Below are 20919 nucleotides of genomic sequence, written 5' to 3' on the forward strand. Positions count from 1 at the left end.
GGGGGAGGGGTGGGGTGGAAGAGGAGGAGGAGATGATTCTTAGCAGATTAGCTCTATATATCTTTTAATGTCTATGCTTAGCTTTTTACCAAGCTTTTGCTTGATAGGATCACAGAGACGCTAACACCAGCCCTCCAAGGCTGAGCTATTTTCTGACTTATGTATCATGAAGAGATGCATCAGCTCAAGAGATTCCAGCTGCAGAACTCGTGTGTGTGCAGCATGCCTTGTTCAGATGTTATTTCCCTTATAAAATTGCTCGCTTGGCGTGAAGAGTCATTGGCTGGTTTGGGTGTTAGGTTTTTTTCTCCACTCTCCTTTTAGCCTTGGGATACAGTAGTCAAGTTTTCCTTCTCTCTGGCTTATTCTGTAAGGTAATTTTAGGTCCACAGCCTTGGTAGAACTGTGATTGCAGGGAACTTGAGGTGGTAGCCAGTTTGAGGTGTGTGGGTAGAAATTGATGTTGCTGTGGGTACTGCATGTTTGCAAGGGACTGCAGGAAAGCACAGCCACTGTGAAAATGCTGTGAGCATCCTAGTTAGATCTGAGTTATCTGAATATGCCCTGACTTCACTCACAGACTCAGACACGTGCCCTTTCATTCAGTGTAGGCTGAGACATATTTCTTCGGTCTGGTAATTTTTCTTCTTTCCCTCTTCCTCTTTCTCCTCCCACAACTTTGTCCTGTGGTAGCTGTTGGTCTGGTGGAGAGGTTGGGTTTGCAGCAGTCTGCACTGCCTGTGAGATGGTTCACAACTTGTGGGGCAGGATTTGGTGCCTCTGCTCTACCTGATGAGCAAGAAACATTTTGCACATCCTGGGAATGTTATCACTCATGGAGTAGTTGCACTCAGTGTTTTGCTAGGCTAAAGACTTGTAACAGCCTGAGACTGCTAATGAGGAATAATATATTCAGTTAAAATACACAGTGGAATTCTATTATTGTAGACTAAAATGTAGTAAATGACTAAGAGCTTAGTCCAGGATTCAGGGAAAATGCTGTCTTTTCTGCGGAGTGCTTTGTGAATGTTGATAGTCATCAGTGGTTGAAGTCACATGAGCCAAAACCTGGCACTGGCCCTGGTCTGTTTGTCAGAGTTGTAGAGAACTGAGGTGTGTAGAAACTCTCTGACTGGAGGACATGATGTCAGTCCATCTCATGTCTCAGAGGCTATCTGCAGGACTAGTGGTTGTGAGGTGATGACAGCACTCTGTGTTGTCTCAGGTCAAGTAGATCCCTAAAGCCTTAGGAGAAGGTGGCTCTGCTACCCCTACCCCTGCATGGGATGCAGTGTGACTGTGTTTGCTTAGCCCTGTGCTGGAGTGAGCTGGCCCAGATTTTGGGGAAGTTTTGGGACATGTCACACCCATGTCATATTTTGTTTTTTTCATATACAACTCTCCTCCTGACAATAAATGATTGACTAATGTTATGTAAATTCAATGTAAATCTGAAACTTAGGTTGAGCTGTTGTCTCAAGGAAGGCTGTTGGCTTCCTTCAAGGAAAAGGCTGTTGGCGTGGCTGCCAGTGTTGCATTCTGAAAATTTAGATCCATGCTAGTGTAGTTCACTTGTCCTGCAACATCATGGTTTGTCCCACATGTCCTAAGGACATGAAGAAGCTTTTGGCTGCAGATAAATTCTGCCAGAGATGAAATTTGCAGTAATTTGCAGAATTTGACCTTGTGTCTCAAGAAATTGTGTTGTGGCTTCCAAGTACTACTATGATTATATACAAAGTAGACAGGGAATGTGTCTGCAAATCCCTGGAGCTGCTGGTGAACTGGGAAAGCAGTAAGGGCAGTGTTGATGTTGCTGACACAGGAGTTGTAGAGAGGAACAGGAATCTTGTCCTACTGAACAGGAAGGAAGCTTATATTCAAATTCTTGTCCGTAAGGATGGTCAAGAATTCTTTGGTGGGGTCAGACTTATGTGCTGTTTGTTCACAGATTATCTTGCAGTCAACTAATTATACCAGGCAAAAGACCTTTGTCTTTTGTCTTTGAACACTGACCTTCCTCTTTTGGGGCAGGATATTTTGTGATGTGGGTTGATACAGTTATAGCTCTGGTGCTCTTTTAGGTCAAAGCTGAAAGGGAGGGATGCAGCAATGAAAGCAAAATGTTAGTGAGATCCTTAAACACACTGACATGTAGGAAACAGCTTTTAAAAGACCTTTTTAAAATATGAATGAGCGTGAGATGTAAATGACTTGCTAAGAGGCCAGTTTCCAGAGACAGGATAACCATAGGGGACTGCTTGGCTTGTACTGTATATTCATCTGATTGGCTGAAGTTCCTGGCATTTTCCCAGATTCTTTGATGTGAAAATATTTATTGAAATTGATGTCTTGATTCTGTGAGTCTTGACCAGTGACCTAGGGAGAGGTGTGACATGCTGAGCTGTTACTCAGTCTTTTTGGGGTTGAGTACAAAACAAATTTGTTTATTGGCTGAGTGGCATCGCCGTTAAAATTCTTCACTGCTTGGTTGATGATGAGTCAACTGGTAAGAAATGGGGAAAGTTGCTTTCTTCAGCAAAAGGAAGTAATTTCCTTTATTTCTCCTGGGAAGAAAGCTGTGAAGGATGTAGAAATGCTTTGTGCATGAAACCACTTCCAATTTTTCATGTTGTTTATGGAATATAAGTGAAAAAAGTAAAATGCTTTTGGTAGGCACCACCTACTTAACAAGACCGAACAGTGATGCAAGACCTAGAACTACTAGGTCTACCTAGAAGCACTGCTACTTTGCTGAATTCCCAGTACTGGTGTCTGAATAGCAGAGTAGGGAGTGGGCTTGGGAATGTGACATTCTTCTAGGGTGGTGGACACATCTGTGCGAGAAAGCAAAGGAAAATATCTGAAAAGTGCCTGCTAACAGAGGAGGTAAACTGAGACAGGTAGGATGTGTCTTGTAGACAGAGCAGGTGTGTGTCCATGCAGCAGCATTTTCTGTCCGCTTGAGATATTGCTGGGGTCTTCCAAGGGAGCTCAAAAGTTATGGGGCTTCAAAGGGAAACCTCTTTTCAAGGTATTCAGTCTCCAGCTGGACTTAAATTATTTGTGATTTACACCAATCTGTAAGAATGTGTCTACTCTTTCTTAGCTGTAGGCTCTGTTTTAAATTTTGGGTAAGGATAGATAGTGTCTCATCTCACATACAGCTGCTGCAGTCCTTTTAAAGTGTTGCTTTCACTTAAAAGCCATGATGCACCTTACATGCAGCAGAAGTTTAGACTAGCTAAGATGGTCTTTAAGGTTATCCTCCAGCAAAGAAACTTCTAAAGAAACTGCCACTCAGCCATGATACTTGAGTGGCCTTCCAGAAACAGCTGCTGGCTATGAAGAAAGCTGAACTTTTCATGACCGAAAAATTAGTTTCACCATTAAAACTAAAATTTAAGAGAGTGCAGCTGCCTGCGAAGTGCAGCAGCTGGCTTGAGCAGACAGGGCACTTCTGGAGGAACAGAGAAAAATAATTTTATATTGTTTGCATGAGCTCAGCTGCCCTGTAAAAACAGTGCAGAATTGGCCAAAGACAGTTATTTGTGTTTCAGGTGAATTGCAAGAGGGTGCTCAGGGGATGTGGGAACACACACTGATAGGTTTGAGGACACGTCAAAGAACTGATTATAATTTAATTTGGAACTCAAAAGCTATGATACACAAATACTTTCCACTCTGTGTTCCCATTGCTTAGCAAAACCTCCTGCCAGTACTTGGTTAAGAGTAGTAAATTGTTGTCTTTGGTGTTGCCAATGATGACTTTCAGAATTCTGCCTAATGAAGGGGATGTCGAATCTGCTAGTCACAAAAATGCAGCACAGTGAAAGCATCAGATTGTAATCCAAAGAATAGAGGAAAATTGATAATTTCTGTTTGTATAAACAGTGTAATTGACTAATGACTCATTTTCTTCTCATAGATAGGGAATTTCAATGACCTAAAAATACCCTATGTTTTGTTGTAAGGTTTGAAGCTTGAGTAGAGTAAAGAAACTGTAAGAATATGTAACACATGAAGTCCCTCTGTGGGCAAAGTTGTAGGAAAGGTTGTTATTCTGTTTGTGTCTTTTCTAAATCTAAGGTGACAGTGGGATAGTAAATTCACAGAAGTGAAGCTTGTAGGAGTAGTTCTCCTTCCTTGCACATCTTTTGTGGCAGAGTCAGTACTTAATGGAAGGAATGTGGAGTCTAATTTCTATCCTGCAACAGAGGTATTTTAAGCCTTTGCTGTTGAGATGCTACAGAAGACATAAACATCCACAGGTCTCTATACTGCAACATATGGAAAAGGTATTTGTATGTAAATATTTGAGAAAGATGTGTTTGTGTTGTGTGGGTTTTCCAGGCACCTCCTGCCTAATCCCACTCCTGGTGCAATGTTCTCGCACTCACCTCACGCTCACTCGGGTGTCTGCTGGAACACTGTCTGGAGGGTAATGTCAAAAGCATCAGTCATGGGTCTTTATACTGATTGACATTAATTAGCCTCTGTTTTCCTTCTCTCACCCTTGTCCCCTTTTTAACTTCATGTTTTTGCTTTGAAACAGAGATTAATTTGGAGTAGCAAGATAGTCAACTGCCCTTGTTTGAACTTGCCTGTACTCTTAATTTTGTTGGGCAATGTTGAGAAATAGTGAGGGAGTTCAGCCATGAGGGTGAATCATTTGCTATCACAGTGATGGCTTCTAAAGCCTTCAGCCACCAACCACTGCTTTTCCTTTAGAAGTTTGTCTCTTCTAACTAATTTTGAGTGATCTGCTGTGCTTTTCACCAGTCTCCCTTTGTCTTCTTTTGACTTAATTTGGGCATAGCCTCACATTTTCAGCTGTGTAGAGATTTGGGAAGCCAAAGTAGGTTCTACGGTGTGTGTGTCATGAATGTGGGCTCTCCACATGCTTAAACACCATGTCTGTGGTGACAGCACAAGACCTGCTGGCAGGTAGGGGAAGGTCTGGGAGTTTCTCTGCTAGCAAAGCAGCTCCTGAACTTTGTTTGGTGGGCTCACTGGGCTGTAGATGGTGAGGATTTATATTGTCAGGATCAACTTTGCATCTTCTGCATGGTTGACCATGTTTTGGCTGTCTTCAACAACCATCCTGTATAGTTTCAGGTACTGAACAGTCAGTCTCCTACTTAATTTTTTTTTTTTTTTTTTTTTTAATTCTGTCAAGTTCTGGCCTAAGCCTCTTCTTAGGTGGTTTGTACTTAGTGGTTTGTACTGCTGTATCTTTCCTTTCCCCCTACAAAGAGAGCCTGTGTTTTGCTCTAGTAGCAAAGCCACTGTCTTTTTTCTCATGGGAGAGGTCATCCTGCTGACCTTCCCTTGCACTATTCCAGTGTCACAAAACCTTTCTTGAACTCTGTAACCTGAAATTGCAACACTGTTCCAGCTGAGACCTTACTAGTGTCTTGCATATTTTCCCATTCCTCACTGAGACCTCGAACAACATCTGTCTTTTTTACACTCTTGCCATGAGCCACTAAACCATCCAAATCTTTCTATATCACTTCCAACTGTTGAGCTTTCAAGCTGCAGAACATACTTCTTTAATCCTAAAGTGCATGACTGCACTTGGCTTTATTACAAGCTGTACCTCCTGTCGGTTGTCTTAGTCCTCAAATGTTCTGAATACACTTCTGCCCATCCTCGGAGTTGACAGACTTTCTCAGCTATCAGTTGTCTGCAGATTTCATTCACAGTCCCCTACTCTGCTTATCAAGGGAATTAGTGGAATTGCTAGATAAGACTGTCCCAAGGCAGATCTTTTAGGAAATCTGTTTATAGTTTGTCTTTCTCTCAAGAATTTCAACATCTGCCAAACTGCCCTTCTGCCTTTTGGGAGGTGGAGCTTGGTTTGGCTTTAACCCTGGTCCTAAATAGTAAACAGGATGGATTGTGGAGCTGGGCTGGTGGTGATCCACACGCAGACAGGCACTGTGTGTGCGAGGTGTTAGCAACAAGAGTACATGTGTCAGGGCCCTGATGCTAAATGTTTCCTCTTGGACGGAGAAAAATGGCTTTGTGTTCTGGTCTGTTATTATCAACACTTAGCAGTTCCTGGAGAAGGTTTATTTTCATCTTTAAAAAACAAAACCAAAAAACTCCAAAAAATAACAGATATATTGAACTGATCATTTGAATATGAAGTGGGAATGGCATTTTTCATTTATGCTCTTATTAGCTGTAGGAATGACCAGAGCTGAAAATATCAATTGCGTCATCTCTAAGCATTGAAGGCATTACTGAAATAGAATTGTCACTGTCTCACTTGCTTATTTGAGTTTGTCTCTGGCAGAAATGATCTTGAAAACCTTAATCTGTGTCTTCCTTTATGGTTAGTGCCAAAAGACCAGAATAGATCATCTCTGTGAGCCTCACAGAAGCCCAGTTCAAGTTGGGAGAGGATTACTGTGGTCTCCCAGAGCTTTGAGAAAGCAGCACAGCCATTTCTAAAAACATCAAATACACCAAGTGGGTCATTATAGAATGGAAATAGAAGAGAAAGAACTGTATTTTGAAGCATATGTTGTATATGCCTAAAATGGCCAATAAGCTAAATTATTAATGGAGGACACAACAGATCTAGGGCATTAGCTTTAGACATTTTGTAAATGTGTGTGTCAGAGAGAGAAGCCTGTACTTGCATGATATTCACTAAAATCAGTGTTTGAGAAAGGTGAAATACTACAAACCCCCCTTAACTGCTATGTTTCCTTTGTTCAGTGACTTTAAAGCACACCTGGAGAATTCTGGCACATAAAAGGAGCAAACGGGCCATTTCTGGGCCCAGAGGGGGATTAGGAACTTCGTGGCATCTGTGAGATGTTCAGCTGAGGCCTACACTGGTTTGAAAATGAACAGCATTTGCTGTCCAGCCACAAAAATCCATATGTGAAAACTTGCTCTGTGTGTGTGTATTTGAAGTTTTGTTCTTGTATTAGTATTTGGAGGAGGGCAGATCACGAACTTTTTCTCTTAAAGAATGATCTAAAGGTAAGATTTAAAAATTTTTATTTTTTTTCAGTGCCTGACATATGTTCCCTGCTGCCGTTCTGCACATACTTGCTCATCAGAATGCCAGCACTGGGTTCACAGAATCTCTGTTAAAGTAATGGAAATGTAATTTGATTGGTTGCTAGTATTTAGTCAGTTGTGTAGCGTATGGTTTCCTTTTCTTTTTTTTTTTTTTTTTAATGGCTCTTGAAGCCCTTATGGGGGCTGATCCCTTCAAGTTGCATGACAGAGGGTTTTTATCACTTAGTTAAAAAATTTTCTGCCTGAAGTCCAATTGCTTTCCACAAGGTGTGGAAATTCCCAATTCTTTACAGGAGTTATTTAAGGGAATGCTTGTACTTTGTGTGGCCAGTATAAGAGGCTTTGATCCTTAGATTTGCTGAACTGTGAAACTTGTGCAAGAAATATTTTCTAAACACGAGCCAGTTTTTGTCCTACCGCCTGGATTCACCTGGTGTGTTAGAGGTGATGGTAGGGGAAAAGCTGCATGAGGATGAGTGCAGCTGTCTGAGACTTTTGGCGCTGTCCTAATTTTTGATTCTGGTGCTTTCTCCTATTGGAACAGATTTTTGAGACCTCACTACCACAGCTGTAGCGTTGCGTGGGCTGCATAGTTGCATACCAGCCCGGGAATGTTAAGAAGAGTTATAATGGATTCTTATTTTCACCTCGTGATTTAAAACAAACTCTCCAACATGTGGTTGTGGCTTGTGTGTTGTCACTTCACAGCACTTGCAGTTTCAAAACAGATGACTGGAATCACAGTGGTTTTTAAGAGCAGGCTTGCTTTTTTCCCAGAGTTTTCCTCCTGGTGGCAAAGTTCCCTTCTTGGTATCTCCAGTCCAGCAAGGGCTTGGGCAGTCTGGGCATGCATTGCTTCTGCTCCCCAAAGTCTCTGCTACAGAGCTGCTGCTCAAGAATTAACTATTTCAAGTTAATAGTTAACTGCAGGTTAACTGCAGATGAGTTTCCTGTGCTGCCAGCTCAGTGAGGTTCGTGGTCCTGTGGCAGCATGTGGGGAGGAGGCAGCAGAGCTGAAGATGAGCAGCAGAAATGTCAAGTTCGCCTTATTGTATGAAGATTTATAGTGTTTGCTGTCATGTATCCTAGCCTTATTTAAAGTAAGCACTTAGGCATGGCTTGTTGATATAAAGCATGCCAAATTTCCATCACTGAATTTACAGGGGAGACATGGGGCCAAAGTCCTGTCTTAGCTACCATATAGGATTTTCCTTTAATGAGGATAGTGAAGTAATTGCTTATTGGGACTTTGGGACCAGATCCTCTTCTAGAATAAATAAAGCTAAGCTCATTTAGAGCAATTGAGCATTAATCTCTATAAGACTTTTTCAAAGATATATTGCAGTGAACATAACAAGGAAGAGAGCTCATTATTTTCTAAGAGAAGTGACAGATGAGAGTGCATTTCCACTCCACAATTATCATTGCTTCCTTTTTAATCACATCGCTGAAAACATCTAGTGGCCACTGCTATGGCAGTATTTGTGAATGGAGGCTGGATGTATTCAAAACAGCATGAGTCTGGCAATTTTTCTTTCTTGCAATTTATCTTGCCAAATACCTAATTTTCAAAGATTAGAGTCTTGGAGTGCGGAACTGAGGGTCGGATTGGCTGGAGGACATTCACGGCTCAGTAATGAAACACTGATGTATAAAATGGTAATTGATCCCCGGAGCACCGTGAGCGCTGAGCCAGATCACATTATGTGCAGATTCCAGCACGGCAACAGAAACTGTGCAAATGTTGGTGCAGAGGGTTAAATGTGAGATTAACTAACCGTGTTCTGCAGAGATGGGAGTAAAATGAAATACTCTGTTCAAAATATTTGGGGTAGCTCATAAGAGAAGTGGTTTTCCATGCAGTTTTAATCTCTGTACGTTTGTTTCACAGATGCAGTCAGAGGTGATTTCTTCTTTAGAAAGGACTGCTGCAATTTACTGCTAAGTCCAAGCCTGAACATTGAAAAAAAAGTCACTTTGGAAGCCAGCAGTATTTTTTTAAATGTACCTATATGTGTTATATGTTACTTCTGCAGACTCCTTTAAGAATATTGCTTGCTGAGGAAAACTTCTGTGTGTGTCAGAAAGGCTGCCACAGCACTTAGGTTCCAAAATAATTAAAAAAGTAATCCCCACCCTGCTGCTGTTTTTAGACATTTGTGTTTGGCCTGTATGACTCGTCTCTCCATGAAGTCCTAACAGAACAGGTTCTCTGTGAGTAGTTAAGCAAGCAAGACATTGCAGTTGTGACAATGGATTTTGCACCCCTGGGTACACTGGGAGGCTGAGCTGGAACTCCTCTGTGGTTTCTGATCTCCTTGGACTAATGGTGATTCTGTTGTCCCCACAGGCTGCTGTAATTGCAGGTTCAGTACTTCCCATGTTTGTTGCTGTTCTTGGGGATTATCCAGACTCCTTTCTGCTGCACTGAGGGAATAAGGGTCACTTAAACTCTTCTTTCTTTTGTGTGTGGGTGGGGATAGCACCTGTGTGGTTTATATGGAGGCATCTAAAGTCTGGATGTCTGAGTCCTAGTGCAGAGGCTGTTTGAGAGTGTGCTCACTGCAGGCTGGACCCCACCATACCTCTACCATACTCCCCATCTGCTCTGTGAGATCACTGGTGCATACAAAACATTTCTTCAGCTCATCCAAGGTAATAAAAGTCATCAGTGTGAGTGGAACAAATATTCTCCCTTCATCAAAAGCTTGGAGAGGTTGAAGGTAGGGTAGTAGCCAGCCCTTAGTGCATGAGAAAAAAAATTATGCTTGGGGCAATTAGCTAGTCTTTGCCAGTTCTCTGCACTACTTTGGACAAACTTTCTTTGCTTGCAGAATATTTGACTGAAAGCAGTCTTGTTGTACTGGTAATTTTGGAAAATGTGAAGGTAAATTGGTAAGTGTTTAGAAGGGTAAAACTATTCAATTCCCAGAATCCTAGAGACGTCAGTCCTGCTCTCTGCCAGCCAGGGTCACATTTTAGCTAGTTGGGTGGTAGAAATTCCTGATGGATGAAGTGACAGTCCATTTTCCAAGCTGTTGGACAGTCTCCGAGATGGATTGCAGGATCTTCTCTTCATTTCTTTCAGCAATTGCCTATTGTGTCTGAAAACAATTGCTCAGTTCTTCATTTTAACCATGGCAAGACTGTAAATTAGGCTGCTTGTTTCTTTTCTTTTTACTAGGTTTTTTTTTTTGTTTGTTGGTTTGTTGGGGGTCTTTTGGTTGGTTAATGATTCCCCTTTTCCCCCCCTAAGTTGATAATTCTGCCTCCCCCATGGTTGATCTCTTGAACAGGCACCCCAGGGAAGTGGTCACAGCACCATGTCTCTGAGTCCAAGGAGCCACTGGGTTTAGTTAAAACTAAGGCAGTTCTGTGAGGAGCAGGACTTGGTGATCTGTGTGGGCCCCTTCCAAGCTGAAATGTTCTGTGATTCTTTATGCACTTTAACTTATGCTTGCTAGGATTTGCATGTACTTACAGATATCTTGTGAAATTACAGGGTGGTACTTCTGTGGACTCCCTGTCTATTCAGCATAACCCACAAATAGAGCATCCTGAGCTCCAGTCAGTTCAGGTAGTAACAGTCAAGTGGTGCCACATGAGTTTCACTGTGATCTTGAGTGTTGCTTACATCATTTTGGCCTAATCTTGTGGAAAAATGGGGTTTAAGCATGCTGCAGGTATTGCTGTTGAATCATTCCTGTTTATTAGCTCTGTAGAAAGTCCAAGTAGAAATTGTTAAGGTGGGTGCAATGGATCTTCAGTTAACTGGTGTGCCTTCTATGAGCCTAAAAGCCCATGTGCAGAGTAGTTTGTTTGTTTGCCACAACTTAAAACCCCACTTCTGCAGGCAGGTGAAAATGCAGAAGGGCACATGGGCACTCTGTTTTCCAAGCTGCTGGAGTTGAAAGAGGACTGTCACCCCTACAAAAACATGCAAATGGTGAGAAATTCTCGTGTCTGTTTGCTTCTTAAACCCCCTGTATTTTTCACTACAGCTGTTGCCTGTGGGGTTTTGAATTACTTACTTTGGACAGGAGTTAGCCATGTGAGTGTCCCTCTGACTCTCCCTTTCCCGTTCTGCCTCACTGTGTTGTGCTGTTGGCGTTACAAACATCCTGGGATGATGCTTAAATCCAAATAAACAGAGTTGCCATGGCAATTACAGGAAAACTGGAGAAGCACTTTTGTCGTTCTTCTATAATGCCTTACATGATGCCATGTTCATAGAAACTTCAGCTCTGAGTAGGCTAATATAATTTTTTAAGGAGAAGTAATGAAATCAGAATCTGATGGATAACCACCTAGTGGTGATGGAGTTGTTGCACGTCGTACTTCTCTCCTTTTGGTGCCTTGCAGCCTCCCAGAGCTCTGGGTGCACTGAGAAGGGCAAGTTTTCTTTGGTTTCCTTGAGCATTTATTTTGGGTATTTTTTCCCCCTCTAGACTGTGCTACTTGCTGTGATTTTTGGTGGGTCACTTCTAGTCTGCTCAGTTAAATGAGCAAAATGTCTCTGCTTTCTTCTCCTAACAGCCCCATGGCCATCACCAGCTGACAGATGCTCATGAAGTTAGGTCAGCAGTGCTCCACTGCCAGATGATTGTAGTTAAAAACATATTTATAAGTGGCTAGAACTTTTTCAAAAATTTTTTTGCATATTGATTGATTGGCTTTTAGCTGAAGCCAGTATGTATTTTAGACAGATGAAAAACAGATTTTTTTGGTAAGCATTCTTCTTGTGTCTGTTTGCTTTAAAAATGCTTTTAATACTTGGCTCAAAGGAATTTAATATTTTTTTTCTTCAGAAGATGATCATTTTATAGCATGTTGAACATTAAAGTTAATACAAGTATTCAGGGTGTATGAAAGATTTAAACCTACATTTTTAACACAAAAATACTTTGCATGCCAGCAATGCCATCAGCTTATTCTTTCCTTTTACCTTGTTCTCAGATCATTTCAGTTCTTTAGTCTTTTACGGATGTACCTTCTTATAAGGAGGATTGTAAGTCTATAATTTGTAAGAAAGTTTGATTTTCTTTGTATATCTTATACTGGCAAAAGCATGTTAAATATAAAATGGGAAAATGGAAAGTATAATAAGTAATTAATGGCAATGGACAGTGCCAGCATAATACAAGACATACATGTGTATTTCAGAATGTTTCCTAGAATTTCACCATGGGCTAATTGCTGAAAGTATTGGTAAGATTGAGCATGAAGGAGAGACTATGAAACAAAATTGGGGAAAATGTGAAATAAAAAATAGTGTGGTGATCAGCATCCATTAGCAGCATGCCTCTATGAGGATATCAGGGGCTTAATGCTGAAGTCACTTGATGAAATTTGTTGTGTGGTAGGCCAAAGGCCAGTCTTGATAATTGCAGTGGTCTTTTCTGGCCTTCAAAGCCGTGAATTGAGTAGCTCCAGTCATGTTTCCAGCAGTATGGGACACAAAATATGGAAAGTCCTTATTCTGAAGAGTTTGCAATGCAAACAAGAGAGATATAGAATAAACAGGATGTGCCAGAGAACTCCAGAGAGGAAATGACTGGGAAGTCATTGTTTGTGAAAGTGTCATCTGTGAGAAAGCACTGTAGATTTATAACTTCAGGGCATCATGTAAGAAATGAGCAGAGAGGAGGACTTGAAATGGGTCAAATAATGCATAGGAGGAAAAATGACAGAAAGCATTTTCTATTTTGAGAGAAGAGGGGAATGGAAAAAAGCCCACAAGGATGGGCCAGTTGCAGATGGGAGAAAAATGAACAAAGGTTGCTTGGACCTCTTGGCTTTCAAGGCAAGGCTGCTGAGTGAGAGCTTTTTGTGCCAGAAAGTGTCTGTGACCCTGTGGTGTCTGGTACCCAGGCTGGTGATGATACCGAGCTTCAGTCTGCTCCTTCATTCAACCCAAATTGTGCAGGCAGGACTGAGTTCAGACTAGGCAGGTACAGCAGTCCTCTTAACTGTTAGTGAGGGGAAAAGATGAAAGTGGTGTCAGTGTGCTCTGGTGATAGAAGTGGGTGAGGGATTTAATTTTTACCTGCTTTGGGCCTGAACATCTGGGATTGTGGCCCCAAACCTGGGCTGGGGCAACCAACTCTAGGAAGCCCTATTTGAATCAGTTACATCGTAACCATTTTAATACTAAAATGGAGGGAAAGATGTGACCTCTTCTAAGTCTTTAAAGATCTGCTATGACAGCTGCTAAATACAAGCAGTGCATTTAATGTGGTGTGGCTTCTGTTTCTTGCCAGCATGTGCTGCTCTGGGTATGCATGGCTTTGTACCTGCTTTGTAAATACAGTCACAGGTTTGTGTGCAAAGATCAGGTCCATGTGCATGCCAGGTGTGAACTTGACAGGGATCACTTGACTAGGACCACTGGGTAGAATTGCTGTTTGTATTATAAAGACAGTTGCAGTCTATATTGTTCTGTTTAGTATATCTTTTAAATAGCAGGGATTCTGCATGATGGATTCTTTTTTCTGTGCGCACTGAAAGCATTTTAAAAACCGTTTAAATATAATCCATATTAATTTGACAGTATGGATGCCTATTTAAAAAGCACTGAGAACAGAGAGAGGAGACTTTGGGAGCATGCCATGTGCTGCCTCCCATCAGATGCCAAAATTTGTTAGCAGATGAGGCTTTTGGATACTTTCTTGGCGGTCAGGGGGTTCAGACCAGCTTCAGCACAGGATGTGATATTCCTGTGGGTGCTGTAAATCCTTTTTATTTGCAGTGAGATGAATTGCTCTGACTGGAAGGGATGAGCAGTTACACAGGCATGTCTCCCCCTCACCACTTTTGCCTCTGGGTGTTGGTGACTTGCTGTGGGTGACTTGCAGGGATGGCCAATATTTGGTGTGTGTGAGCTTGGTGGCCATTACAGGAGGCTGGGGAGAGCTTGGTGAGTGATGGCCAGAACAAAATTGTCTGACATCACAATAGTGAAGATGCTGGGCCACTTAGCAAACACACATGAGAAAGAAGTCCAAAAATGTGTGTAGACAGGCAAGATTTGGGTATCTCCTGGGAATAGACTCTGAGATATGCTTAACAGTTGCTGGTTGAGGTGAGCCATTGCCATCCAAAAACATTCAATCTATGCTGTGACAATTTGGCTGCTCCTCGCCTCTTTTGCTGCAGCACTTCTGAACAAGGGCAGTGGAGCTGGTGAGGGCTCTGGAGCACAAGTCTGATAAGGAGTGGCTGAGGGAGCTGGGGTTGTTTAACCTGGAGAAAGGGAGGCATCAGAATCATGACCCCTCTCTATAACTACCTGAGAGGAGGGTGTAGCCAGGTGGGGTTCTGTCTCTTATCTCAAGTAACAAGAGACAAGAGGAAGCAGCTTCAAGCTGTTCCAGAGGAGGTTAAGATTGGACATTAAGAAAAAAGTTCTTCACCCAAAGAATTGTCAGGGCTCGCCAGGGAAATGTTGGAGTCACCATCCTGGAGGTGTTTGAAAGACATGCACTCAGGGATATGATTGAGTGGTGGGCTTGGCAGTCCTGGGTTAATGGTTGGACTCAGAGGGCTTTTTCAACCTAATTGATTCCATGATTCTTTATTGGCCCCATGAGAGAAGCCCTGTTCATGTAGCATTTGTTTGGTTCCTGGCCTATAGCAAAATTGGTTAAAATTGAAACATTATTGATCATAAGTACTACATTATATTCCTGGATCCTCTTCTCATCCATGCAGAGAAATTAAATACCGCATTATTCATTTTTTCCCTGCATTACATGGTTGTCTAGTATCTGCTGATCTTTTGAAGTCCTGTACTCTGAAGACCTCACAGCTGAAGTGCTAACTTGGCTTTAATCCAGAATTTTGAATCAAAGTCCCATTACGTAGCCTCTTTGTTCAAAGGATGAAACCTGTGGGACCAAGGATGGGCACACAGTGTGGATGCTGCTGCCAGCAAAATTGAGGTGGGGGAGTCCCCTTTTCCCCCAGCTCCCAGCTGCTTGGCAGAAGAAGCAGATATCAAGGAGAAAGCTAAAGTGGAGCCTGAAACGTCCTCAAAGCGCTGGAGAGGACTTTTGGCCTGGTTATGGCTGTTTAGATAAAGGGAGAGTGTCTTTTTTTGGCAAGGCAAAAGTCTCATGAAACAGGTCAGATCAATTCATCTGTTTTTTTGCTAGAAAAGCAAAATTCAAATAAGACTCGTTATCTGCACAGTTTATATATTTAGGAGTTGCGTTAATTATCCTCATTAGCTTAGTTTCTTGAGAGAAATGCTCTTGATCTTACCCCTTGTGCCAGAAATACAATCTGGAATGAGTCTGTGAAAATAAATAAGACATTGATATGGTTCATGCAGTGACTTCTGAGTACCCTTCTTGGGCAGCATCTGTCATTGTGATCATTCCTGTCTCGCCTTGTCGGGACCCTTCAGATTATCTTTCTTGGACTTCAGATGGTAAGAGCTGCCATTTAGCAAATCAGTCCATGTGGTTAAGAGGTACTGCTCTCTGATAATACTCAGTGCAGCTTACACTTGTCAGGCACTGGAATCTATTTACTGAATTCTTTTCAGACAAGTCGTTTTTGGCACTTTACAAAGTTTCCTTCCATGTGTCCTCACTGGCTGAATGCTAATTTATTCAGAAAGGCTGAGCTCCAAATGCACGAGACAGTATTTTCAGTGTTTCCTACTGTCTGGACAGCACTGCATTTGGAGGATTCATGCCTCCTCTCTCTTTTGTGTCTTTAATTTCCTTTGCTAAATGTGTGATGATGTGACACAGACACTTTATATACTTACATTAAATGACATTGTATTGTAATGGGAGAATGGGTCTCCACTCACAGCCTCTTCATTGGGAAACACCCGATAAGCTCATTGTATCTGTACAATAAATTCACTCGAAATGCCTTTGATAAATGACATCTCTGAATTTTCTAGTCTTTAGTGATTTCTCTAGCCAGAGGATACAATGAATTAGCTGATCTAAGCTGAATTGTCCTAAATATCCTGATTATTTCTACTGTCTGAACCAATAGTGGAAACACAGGAAAATTGTAAGGAGAAAGGGATAGAAATTACAGGGTATGCAAAAAGAGAGATTGTCAGGTCTGAAGGGCAGTTGTTTCCATTTAGTCTGACCTTGTGTATAAAAAGTAGCTGTAGACCTACTTGAGTGATGTTTGAAACATATAATCACTTAGTCCAAGCTTTGGGATGGGATTTTGCTCTCAGTTCCAATTCCATAAGCAGCTCAGATATCCATCTGTGTGCCTCTCAGCATTGCAGCACCCGATTATTCATGGTGGATTAATGAGATGCAGAAATTAAACCAAGGAAGTGCTTTTGATCTCCTTTACAATCTAGGAAATAAGGCACAGTGTCCCTTGCTCCCTTTCCCCTGGGAACTGCTTAGTTTGAGCGAGAGTCACATTAAAATGTGTGTAAGCACCAAGGAGGGTTCACGTGCTCTGCCAGCACAGAGCTCTGTCCTGCCCTGGCACCGGGTGTGCTCCAGGTTGTGACTCACCCACATGGCCTGGATTCAGGCAGTGTTTTCCAGGGCATCTCAGCTGCTTTGCAGCAGCACGTGCTCGATGCCACTGCCCTCGTGGCTGGGTCAGGAAGCTCAGTGCTGATCTCATGCCTGGACATGCTGCAGTGACTTGTGAACTGCGTGTTCTTAGACCTAATTCCCCGCAGGTCTGATCAGTGAGGTGATCTCTGGGTGTGCCAGCCAGTCATGTACAAATGCACAACAGGAACAGTGTGCATCTGAGCTCTTGTGGCCCCTCTTTAATTATAAAAAGTAATTATAAAGTGGTTAGAGGAGGTCATACCTGGCTTTGTTGGGGTTGGGGCTCTGGGATTGGGGCTCATGGACAATTGTATGGAAGAACCTTGTTAAAGCCTTAATGTTTTCTCTTTCATGGTGTAGATTTTGCTTTTTTGTTGGCTTATTTTTAATTTTTTTTTAATGAGAGGAAAGCTAGATGCATCCTATTAATTAGCTGTGGATGTTTCATTCATCTGATCTGACTCATACTTCCTCAGCCCACATTTGAGACCTTTGGTAAAGACAAGATCTTATTTCTTGGGAATCGGATCATTGGGATCAGTTAGGAAAGGAAGCAAAATGAAGCTTTTGAATTTAAGGAATTCCTCCAGTAGTGCCTTGTTTTTAACTGGGCAGTGTTCTAGCAAGGCAAGCTGTTACTAAATCTGTCTCTTGGGTTTGGAAATCTTTGTGAGATGCTACTAGTCAACCAGGTTTGAGTTTGAAGAAAAACAGGCAATTAAGTGGGGAGGCATCAGTTTCACCTGCCTACCACGAAGAGCCAGCTGATGTCCCAGTAAATTACAGCTTTCAGGAGGCAGTGATTCATCTCTGCAAGCAGCACAACAAGTGGGTGAGCAGTTGTTTGGTGAAAGCCATGTTCAGGCCTCTTAGCACACTTACTATTTTCCTGTAGAAACTTGGGGACAGATTAGCTCATGGTGTTCTTCCTGGAGCCTCTTGAGAACCCTTTCAGAGGGAAACAGGAATATCGTGTTTTTCTTCCCTTTCCCTTGGCTGTGGCCATGCTTTCTCACGGTGCCCTTGTGCTGATGCCACTGTTGGCATGGGTGGATGGTCAAACAGGTCGTTGATGGATCAAATGGACCAGTGCTGTTGAAAGCAAACCCTTTGTGCTACACTCCCAGGCTGGTTTTTCATACAGTAGCTCAGTGTGGAAGTGAACTTGAGACATCACATCTTGAAAACCTCCAACAATATGGACTCTCCCACATCCCTGGGAGGCTGCTTTTTTAAATTGTGTCATATCCCTCCCTGGTTTGCTGGTGGAGCAGCTGCATGGCCATGGCGCATGGATGGGAGTGCAAGAGCCTACAAGTGCAGCACCATGGTGGCATTTGTTCTGCTTGTCTTAATCTTGCTTCTGCTCTCAGCTCTGCCCTGGGTTTGCTGAGGGGCCTTGGGCAGTCACTGTAATCCTCTCACAGGTTTCTCCACAGTGATAGTGACCTGTGTGGAGCAGAGGGATGCATCCAGCTTTAGGTAATCCAGTTTAGCATGTGGACTAATAAGGGCTGAGAGCTGAGCCCAGTTTGTTGGTGAAATACTTGTTTGTTTCTTATATCCTCATGGCTCTGGGGACGTGGGGGAGCCCACATCTGTGTGGGATGTATATTTATTTACTTTACCTTCTAGTGCAGGGACTGAAAGCTGAAACAGCCTGGGCTGTCCCTATAGGGGACCCAGGGCACAGGATTGTTTGAATGGTGTGCAATGATGAGAAGGACATCATGGAAAACCCTACCTGACTGTGAAAGTAAGTGTGGCTGCTGTGAAAATAAGACACAACAAATTGGATTACTCTTAAGAGGAAAGTGCTCTTATTCACTGCTGAGTGATGAGCAAAGTGAATTTTGGGCTGTGAATATCATGATATGATTAATTAATAATCACATCCATAGTAGTTCTCATCTATAGATCTAAAGCGGCAATTAGTATGAAGGCATAAAAATATTGTCCTTACTTTATTGAGACACAAAACCTTCAAACACCTGCTGTGGGGCATTCCATGAGTCAGTGGGGTTGGGCACGATGTCTGCTTTGAGGAGGATAGTTTTCCTATGATTGGTTTGTGTCTGTTGATGCCAGTTCTGAATGTGATTTGGTTAATAATTGTGAGTGTGACTTGAAATTTTATGGACTTGTTTGCTGATGGTGGGTCGGAGTGTTGCCAGGACTTGCTGACAGTAGAGGTTAATTCATCCTAATCTGTAGTCTTGGTATGATTTAATCCAATTCATCTCGAGTAGCATGTTTCTCCTTTTAAATCCTAGTGCTCCTTTCTATTGCTTTAGTTAACAAATAGATACCTGCATCTTTTAATGGGAAATACAAAAAACCCTTCAACCCTTGAGAGCTCTGTAGGTGTCCTAGTTGCTTAGTTAGCTGCTTTCTTGAAGTTGGAGCTGGTTTTCCTCCTTCTCCAATTAAGCTAGATAATTAAATCTCCCTTTTTTAGTCATAGCCAGCATTTTTAATCCTGTAGCTCAGCCTGCCAGAGGAAGTCCTCTACATTTCTCAACACAGCAGATCCCTAGTAAACATGGAATTAAATCAAATCCCATGCTGCTTCTCTCTATTGGTCTGTCTTTTCTTGACCTGGTGTTTTTATGCTGTGTGTTTCCTGTGCTAATGGTTATTTTATTCAAATGCCAGATGCACTGTGGTTATACTTTTAGCTAAAAGTATAGGGAGGGTTTTTTTAGGTGTTAGATTTAGTTACATGTACTTGATATTTAGAGTACAAGCACAAAGATGTTTTGAATAAAGCTACCTAGACCCCATTTGACAATCAGATAAAAAGCTGGAGGTTTCAACATGTCTTCAGCAATACTAATTGCTTCCTCACTTCTGTATTCATTGCATGTCCTTTGTTTGATGGTGAAAGCTTTTAAATCAGCCATTGCATCTTACCTGAAGGGTGCTTTGCAGTTGCTAAGTGTAAGTGGAGGGGATGATGATGTGACAAGGAGCTTAGTTGAAGAACTTCAAGTCTTGTGGGGCTTTATACTGATGCTTGATAATTTTGATGTAACAAACAAAATTTGAAGGCACTACAAATAATGCTTCACTTCATGGACAAAGAAATGCAGACATCTCTTCCCACAATGCAGACATCTCTTCCCACTTGGATGCTGTCCTTTTTCAGGACTTCTGAACTGTTTCCTTTTTCTGTACCTTCTCCTCATGGAAGCTGCTTTTGGAACTAGAATCCAATAGTTATTTACTAGTTTCATTTTCAATTAAACTTGAATTTGCTGTGTAAAAGACATGAAGATGTACGCAAGAGGCTACTTAAATGGAGATGTGCAAGAAAACCCAGTGCAATATTTAGATTGCTTTATGACACTTGAAAATAAAGACTTGTGTTTAGTAGCTGCAGTAACTTGGCCCTTTGCATTGTGTGCCTGGCACAATTTTATGCTTCTTTTATGGGTCTGGGGACTAGATTTACTTTCTTTCTAAGCTATGGCCTGAGGCAGCAGAATAAGTGATGCTGTGGGCAGGTCCATGCACTTGTGGTTGGAGTGTACAAAGCCAGATTGGACACTTCAGCCTGCACACAAGTACATAGAAAATCTCTTATCATAATGCTCCCAGCTCCCATTTGTGTCATTGGGATGCCTTTTAGACAAAAGGCTGTGATGTACAGGGTTTGTATATGTTTATTACATCTCATTGATTACTGTCTCTACTGAAGACAGATTAATAATTAGTAAAACAAATTGCTGGGGAGGGGGTGTGTTTAGGGAGTGGTGCTGGTGCTGTCTGTTGTGATGTCTGGAAGAAATCCAACAAGGCATACAGCTGTCAGCCATATAGATAGAATGAGGTTGGGTTAGTGTGCAAAGTGAGACTTCTTGTCTAGGAAAGGGAAAAAATTAGAGTGTAGGACAAGGAGAGAAGTAAAAATAAGAAAGCAAAAGAATCGCCCATTTTTTGGGATGTTGTTCCAAATGGACAGTACTGTGAAAGTAAGAGTTGGCTACTGTTTTATGTGTATTGGGAGAGAGCTTTCAAACAACTGCCTTGGTATCTCATGTTCTTCCTTTCCAGAATTTTACTTTTTTTTCAAAGGAATGTTTTCTTTCTTCTCTTTACTTATTAACTGTTTTCTGTGAGGAAAAACCTCAGTGTGAATCAGTAGCTCAATTTTTAAAAAATAAACCTTTGAAAAACTCTAATTTTAAGGGTTTGGGTGGTAGGTATTAACTTTTGCCTCCCACCTAAAGTGATTTCAGGGCTTTTGCAGGCTGGGCTACCATGGTCCTTCATGGTAGGAAACCCTGATACCTGGTTATTCAAGGATGCAGGGAAGAGC

At 42.0% G+C, this 20919-nt stretch overlaps 1 protein-coding gene across 4 annotated transcripts in view; it reads left to right on the forward strand.

The window, feature by feature from the left end:
- Nucleotides 1–20919, forward strand: part of PDZD2 (PDZ domain containing 2) — a 200083-nt gene that overhangs the window by 87918 nt on the left and 91246 nt on the right. The window lies entirely within an intron of this gene.

This window comes from Erithacus rubecula (genome assembly GCF_903797595.1).
Source record: "Erithacus rubecula genome assembly, chromosome: Z".
NCBI lineage: Eukaryota > Metazoa > Chordata > Aves > Passeriformes > Muscicapidae > Erithacus > Erithacus rubecula.